We start from the raw sequence: 6,640 nt of genomic DNA, 5'->3' as shown, positions 1-6,640 counted from the left end.
CACACACACACACACACACACACACACACATGCATGCAGAGTCTCAAAGACCCAGCAATCTGCTTGTCAACCTTAAAGCCAAACGTTCCTCCTTCCCTCGTGGTGCCACAATAATTGAAGGGCGCTTTTGAGCCACAGCTGCTAACAAACAATTTTGGAGCTGCTGGTCTGCAGCCGACCTTGACCTGAGCATCATGACCAGGATGATGAAACTTAACAAAAACCATCAGCTGGCCAGGGTTAAAAGCGACTCCGAGGTTGCTTATATGGCCTCTGAGCACACATAGGATGTTAGTGGCCCATATGTTTATTTTATTGGGGTTTGTGTGACTGGGTTCATGTTAAGGTCTTCTCAAGTGTGGATGAAACAAAACGTTTGTTTTAATGTGTGTTAACACAGGTGCCTGTGTTGTTTTTTTGTACTGTAGTACTTTTTCTATTCTATTATTAGGCATGTCACAATGAAAATACTAGATTTGTTGCTTAAACTATTTTGTAAGCTTTTTAGAGCGTGTTTGTGAGAATGGGAGTGAAAGTGAGTGCTGACGTAGTGCAAATCCTGGTTAAGGTTGTGTCGGGTCATGGTGATCACGGCTCAAAGTGACTCTCAACATGAGCAGTAATTATAGTCTCTGTCCAAAAAACAGCCACCGATTTGACACACTGTACAGCTTCAGTCCAGCGGTTACAGTGCTTGCATACAGTGTGACCAAGCTTGAAATCACATCCATTCAGAGGGGAATCAAGTTCGATAGGTTCGTTTCTGCCCCTTAACTTTCCTTGTTTTGCTATGAAGTGCAAAAACCAGAACCCCCCCCCCAAAACAAAGCAGCTGATTCTATAGGTTGGAAATGAGAAACTGGAATTGTGTCACATGATCATGTGTTTGATGTCCAGATTCAACTTTCTGTGCTTTAAAAACATGTTGCATTTGTTTTACTTGAATGTGTTGAATGAAAAAGCTCTGGTCTCAGCAAACATCTGATCCAGAGGACAAGTTGTTCCAGTCTTCCAAGGGCTGCGTAATCTTGGCTGTGTTAGGCTCTCATATCTAATCAAAGCAGAAAATTCAATCCAATAAAAACCTCGTCTACGAAACTGAATGCAGTGTTCTTTAATTTTGTTGGATTTTGGGATGTAAGGCACTCGTAGGCCAGTATTATGAGTATTATGAGCCAGTGGATGCCAGATCATATGGTACCAAAATAACTATAACCAACATCATGTTGTGCTGTTGACACTATGTCAAATTGGATGGACCTGTTTTGCATGATAATTCATTTGCTAAAGCATTATAGTTTAACTATTTCAAGCCACTTTGCCAGTCTTTTCAGTGAACTACTGATATTGTAAACTCCTTACATCTGGCACATTTCAGAGGCTGAAAACTCAAATTAATCAGCAAAACCAGGTTTATTTAACAGAACAGAACAGAAATGGGCACACATAACCAAGGACTACTGAACCTTATCTGTCTGCTTTGACCTCTGGCCAAAAACACACAACTAGATATACATGAACATGTTCACTGGTGCAGAATTTCAGTTTCCCTGCCATCAATCTGTCAGACGGTATCCATAAACACTTCAGCATCTTTTAATGGAAGCCAGACATGCAAAAGGAAGAACGAGATGAGAGCAATCTCAAACTGAGCTCTGTTAGCCTTTAACTGCTGCAGCAATACTGCAAACACAAAGCTTACTGCTTACTACTTCATGAGTTATATTCAGATTTAGGAGTTGCTGATGATGAGAGTAAAATTATTTGAAACAAACCCAAGAAAAATAAAACTAAAAGCTTTTCAGACAGAGATTGTTGTTTGGGACGTTAACTAAGAAATTGGAATCATAGCTGCAGAATAAACTTTAAGTGGTATTAGCATTATTAAGTTAGGTGTTTTTGGATCAAGAGGTGTAGAAATTTATAAACTAGTAACTAGTAACTAAAAAATTTGGTCACCCAAAGTCTTTCTGTAAGCATTAATGTTTACTCTAAAAACCCACAGACACAATGAAAAAGTTAAAATTCAACCTGCTGCACCCCAGGCATTGCTTCCTTAATTACCAGTCTGCTCAGATGCATCTACAGGATTGGCCTGCAAATCTGAAATATGGCTTCTCAAACAACCCGAAGGGCTGTCAGCCCTGAACAGCATGCAGGAACATGACTTGACCCTGCAAAACCCCAGATCACACCAGTGTGTGCATTTCTAATTCCCTCTAAGAAGATACAACTTTCTGTTACAGGATAAATGTGATTCACTTCATCACTTCCAGTTTTACAGAGGACACCACCAAGCTGGAGATACAAACATAACACTAGAAAATTTTATCATTTTGTTCCTAAAATGCAGAAAACATCTTTTATTTCTATTAAAAATAAAAACAAAAAAACCCAACTTTAATATATTTTTTCAGTGATTTAATGTTTGTAAAATCTCTAAATTACATTTCAAATTAAACGCACATGAAAGTGTGAACAAATAGTAACCGCATTAAACCATCTTCCAAACCTCCCTGTTTGATCTTTCAGGTCAGAGTGGCTTTATTCGAGGAACATGACGAATATTATTGATGGTGTGGCTGTATGCCAGCTTGGAAGGTGACAATGAGAAATTCTTTGTTGACAAAAAGTGGACAGAAACTAATTTGCAAAAGCTGCTAGACAAAAGGTTTCCTGTTATTGAGCTATGAAGCAAACACTTGCACTTTAAAAACAAATGCATGTTTGAGAAACAGTGCTGCAAAAAATGTCATCATCAGTAAAACAAAGATTAGCATGTGCAGAAGTGATATATAGCCAGTCATTGGAACCTAACTTGAGAAATATGTTTGGCTTTATACTGAGATTTAAAACACACTTGGATCAAGATACTGATGTAGTAGCAATTTTTAATTGTCGTATTTTACTGCACTGAGACAACTGACGGTTTAACGACTTCCAAAGACTTTTAAAGGGCTTCCAGTGATCATTAAAGGCTTCTCAAAGCACTGGCCAAAGAATCAAACTAGGTATAGCAATGTGAAAAGCTCGGGCAGCTGTGAAAAGCTTTAATCGATAAGGTTACCATTCAACAATATTTTCTTACGTATCTGAAACCTGGGATTCATCAGTCCATGTCTGATGAAAAAAAAGGGGGGGAAGGGTTTGACATTTCCTGTGGCGGTGGCATCCTTGTCAGTTCTCCTGTCTTCAACTTTTGTCTCATCTCCCTTCCCTCCCTCCACTCTCCCCCAAAACTGGCCTCAGCATTACTAATGAATCCCAGACAGGAAACGGAGCCTGCAAGAGGGAGTAAAGCAATTTTCCCTTCTATGCTTCGTCACTTTCGATCGACCAAAGTGCAACAGCAGAACAGAAACAGATTCGAGCTTTAAACACCACAGAGCTTTAATTTGAACAAATCAAACCATGATGAACCAATCACGATAAAGCAGACGCTAACTGCCACTCTCGACCCTTGTCTGCTACCTCGCTCCTCTCCTCTTAACTCTCCACAGGCCTGCTCCTGACTTAGCAGAGTGTCTGCAGGCCATGAATCACTGGAAGGTATTTACAAGGCCACAGGACATTTAAAACATATGTGGCCCCTTTAACCTATCAGCAAATGAATATGTTTCCCCCTCCCACATGATTGCACAAACACGTATGCTTGATTGATGACTATGATAAAATTACTGAGAACTTTTAATTCAGCAGTTAACCAACAAGTCAGTGGTCGTTACAGTCAACGAATTTCTGATACATACTTGGGGGATTTTGTGAGGGAGAACATGAACATCTGAAAATATGCACAAACACTGCCAACAAACAATGTCAGTGCCAACGAGTTCTCTAAAATTAATATGAGTAAAGCCAAATCAGTCTTTCCTTCCGTGTATATCTGCATGATGGGATGTTTTAGGCTCCAAGAAAAACCCAAGGGTTTTTCACCACTATGATTGAAAGTAGTTTCTTCATAGAGAAACTAAAAGTTTCAGACTAAAAAATATAACTGAAAGAACTTCTTGGGTCTTAAAACCTTGCCTGGTGTTTGGAATCAAAGTATGAGAAAGCCAGTGAGTGGTTAAACCACATTTCAGCTGTTCCATGTGAAGAGCTGTCAACCTGCCATCAGCCTCAGTCCCATTATCAAACGTCTGTGCTGTACAGACGTGGACAAACTGCCCAACCTCCTCCACCTTTCTTCTCTTTCCATCTCCTCCTCCCATTTTGTGCTCTCTTCCTTCCTTCCCAAGCCTTTCTCTCATAGCTTTTGGTATTTTCTTTCTCTGTCTGACCCCTTAACTTTGGCCCGAAGGACTGACATATGGAACTTTCTGGTATTCCAACACACACAGGGGGAAAATACTTCAAGGCTGATGTCCATTCAAGTTCCATTGTTCTTTTCCTTTTTTGACCCAAACAATTGAATTCCAAATGGAAAAAAATGCCTTTAGTTTAAAATCTGGTATTTCTGGTTTCTGGTTCAAACATTAAACAGCTGCTTAGCCCAAGAAACTATGATCTGGAGGAGTACTTTTATTGCTCTGGGTGTATTTTAGCACAATGTGTATGCCTCTTTTTGGCTTCGATTCTATTCTAAGTGACATTTTTCTTTCTGTGTTGTTTCTAAGTTTTCCCCAGTTTTACTCCATTCCATTCAGTGTCATTCAGTGCAGCTGAGCCTTATTAAGTTTTTTTCCCTGCTGGCAAAGAAAGGATGTAATGAGTTAGCTCAGAGTTGTGTGGTGGCTTGCCGGGAAGTCTTCAGACCTCTTTGATAGAGGAAGCTGTACCATTACAGGATTAATGGTGCTGTGTGTTGCCAGGTAGAGGGTTTTTTTCATCTCCTCCTTTTTCATCTCCTCTTCTCACTTTAAGTTGCCCCTAGCAATTTGGGCGCTGCTCTGCTTCTGTGAAAACACAGTTGCAAATGCCACGGCGGACAGAGGAGGTATGTACTGAAAGGAAACAGGTTCACTGAGCAGACAGATAAGGGATTGGGGTTAAAATGGCCTGAAATGAGTCACTGAAATGGAAAGTGTGAGAAGTACCAGCAACAACCTTTCCAATCAACATCTTGACATGCAGTAATGGGCTGAATAAACACAAAGAAATCCTCATTGTTGTCGTTTCAACTTTTTTTCTCCACTCATTTACTTGTAGACTGGCCAATACGCCACAGGGAAAGGAAAAAAAGAGAGAAAAAGAAAGCTAAACAAAGAGAGAAAGAGAGAGGGAGAGGGAAAAATGAATGCAACAAATCAGAATCTTTTCCACTGACGTTAGCAAATAATGACAAAAAGAATTAACCAAGTTAAGGAGAAAGAAAGTCCAAGTTTTCTCCCTTTTCCTCTCTTAAACCCTTCCATAAGCATTGCAAATCTGATTCTATTGCCATGTAAAAATACAACACATTTGAATAATCCCCTGACATATGGGTTACATCTAAACAGTCAACAAACAAGTGGCCAAACACTTCTCTGGTCAGCTGCCATAAAAACCAACAAATTAGAAATGCAAGTTAAAACTGTAAAGTGAGAGAACTTCACACAGTCCTCACTGGTGGATACTTTGGAGATCAAATACGGGGAAAAAAATAATACTTTTTTGGCAGACGAGCGAGGTACTGGTATCAACAGCACTACCACACCCCCTTCCCTAGTCGCTGCTTTCAGAGCTGTATGGAGATTGGACTGGGAATGATTAAAGTCTCATCACAAAGCCAAGAGTGCTGTGGGAACAAGGCTTGGCAACAAATCGGGAATATATACAACACACACATGCACACAGATGCAAAATTAAGTATGAAAGGAGGCACACTTAAACCCACTTTGCCTCACATGTAGACACATGTTTAGAAAATAACATCGTCAGCAAATAATGTCAGTTTTATATAATGGACAAAGAGATGTTCCTAATTCATCCCTATATGTGTAAGAAAGACATTAAATGATACAAAAATCTGAAGCGTTATCTCAAAACTATTCTCAAACTAAACAAATCTGTTCACAGTCAAGCCCAAGTTGTTGTTCTTGAGCTAAGATCACTCATTCATTCTCAGATTTTCATCCTTTATCAGAGTTAAAAGATTAACCTACCTGTTCTCAGTGGAAGCTAGGCAAAGAGAGTGGTTGAGATGAGCTTGACTCCCAAAATCCAGTCGAGCAGGGGGATGAGACTGTGAAGTGGCTGAGAGGGCCTATGGGGTAATTGGACTCGGAGCACATGCAGCCAAGATCAAGCAGGTGTGCTCTGTCACAACAAGGGGAGGGGAGAGAGAGAGAGAGAGGGTGAGAGAGGAAAAGAGTAGCAGGAGGGAAAGGGGAGTGAGACAGAAAGGGGGAGGGGTCCAACTGCGGAGCTCCTCTCAGGACCGAAACAATTGGTGGAGAACTTCCTTCGTGCTCGTGTGCTCCAAAAACAGCTGGGAATGGAGAAGGGAGGAAGGAAAAAAAGGAGAGAGAAAAAGAGGGCGAGTAGACAGAAAAGAAGAAAGAAGGGAAGATAGAAAGAGAAAGAGGCAGAGTCGAATTAAAGGCGGTGAGCAGGGATTCGTCTGGAAGCAAACTACTGAGACATCTGGTAATGATAGGTCCTCTGTGGAGCTCAGCAGAGAACACTGCACACAAACTCTTTTTCTCTCTCTTTCACGCTC

General features: G+C 40.6%; 1 protein-coding gene across 1 annotated transcript in view; it reads right to left on the bottom strand.

Annotated features, from left to right (window-relative positions):
- The window catches only part of dcn (decorin), a 21,026-nt gene extending 14,754 nt beyond the window's left edge, over positions 1 to 6,272 (bottom strand). The window contains exon 1 of the mRNA XM_005733492.1: positions 6,084 to 6,272. The gene's annotated coding sequence lies outside the window, so the exon portion shown is untranslated. The remainder of the gene's footprint in view (positions 1 to 6,083) is intronic.
- Between the last annotated feature and the right edge of the window lie 368 nt (positions 6,273 to 6,640).

Source organism: Pundamilia nyererei, unplaced genomic scaffold, assembly GCF_000239375.1.
Source record: "Pundamilia nyererei isolate P.nyererei 1_Seehausen unplaced genomic scaffold, PunNye1.0 scaffold00052, whole genome shotgun sequence".
Classification (NCBI taxonomy): domain Eukaryota; kingdom Metazoa; phylum Chordata; class Actinopteri; order Cichliformes; family Cichlidae; genus Pundamilia; species Pundamilia nyererei.
This window is presented reverse-complemented; position numbering and strand designations above follow the sequence as displayed.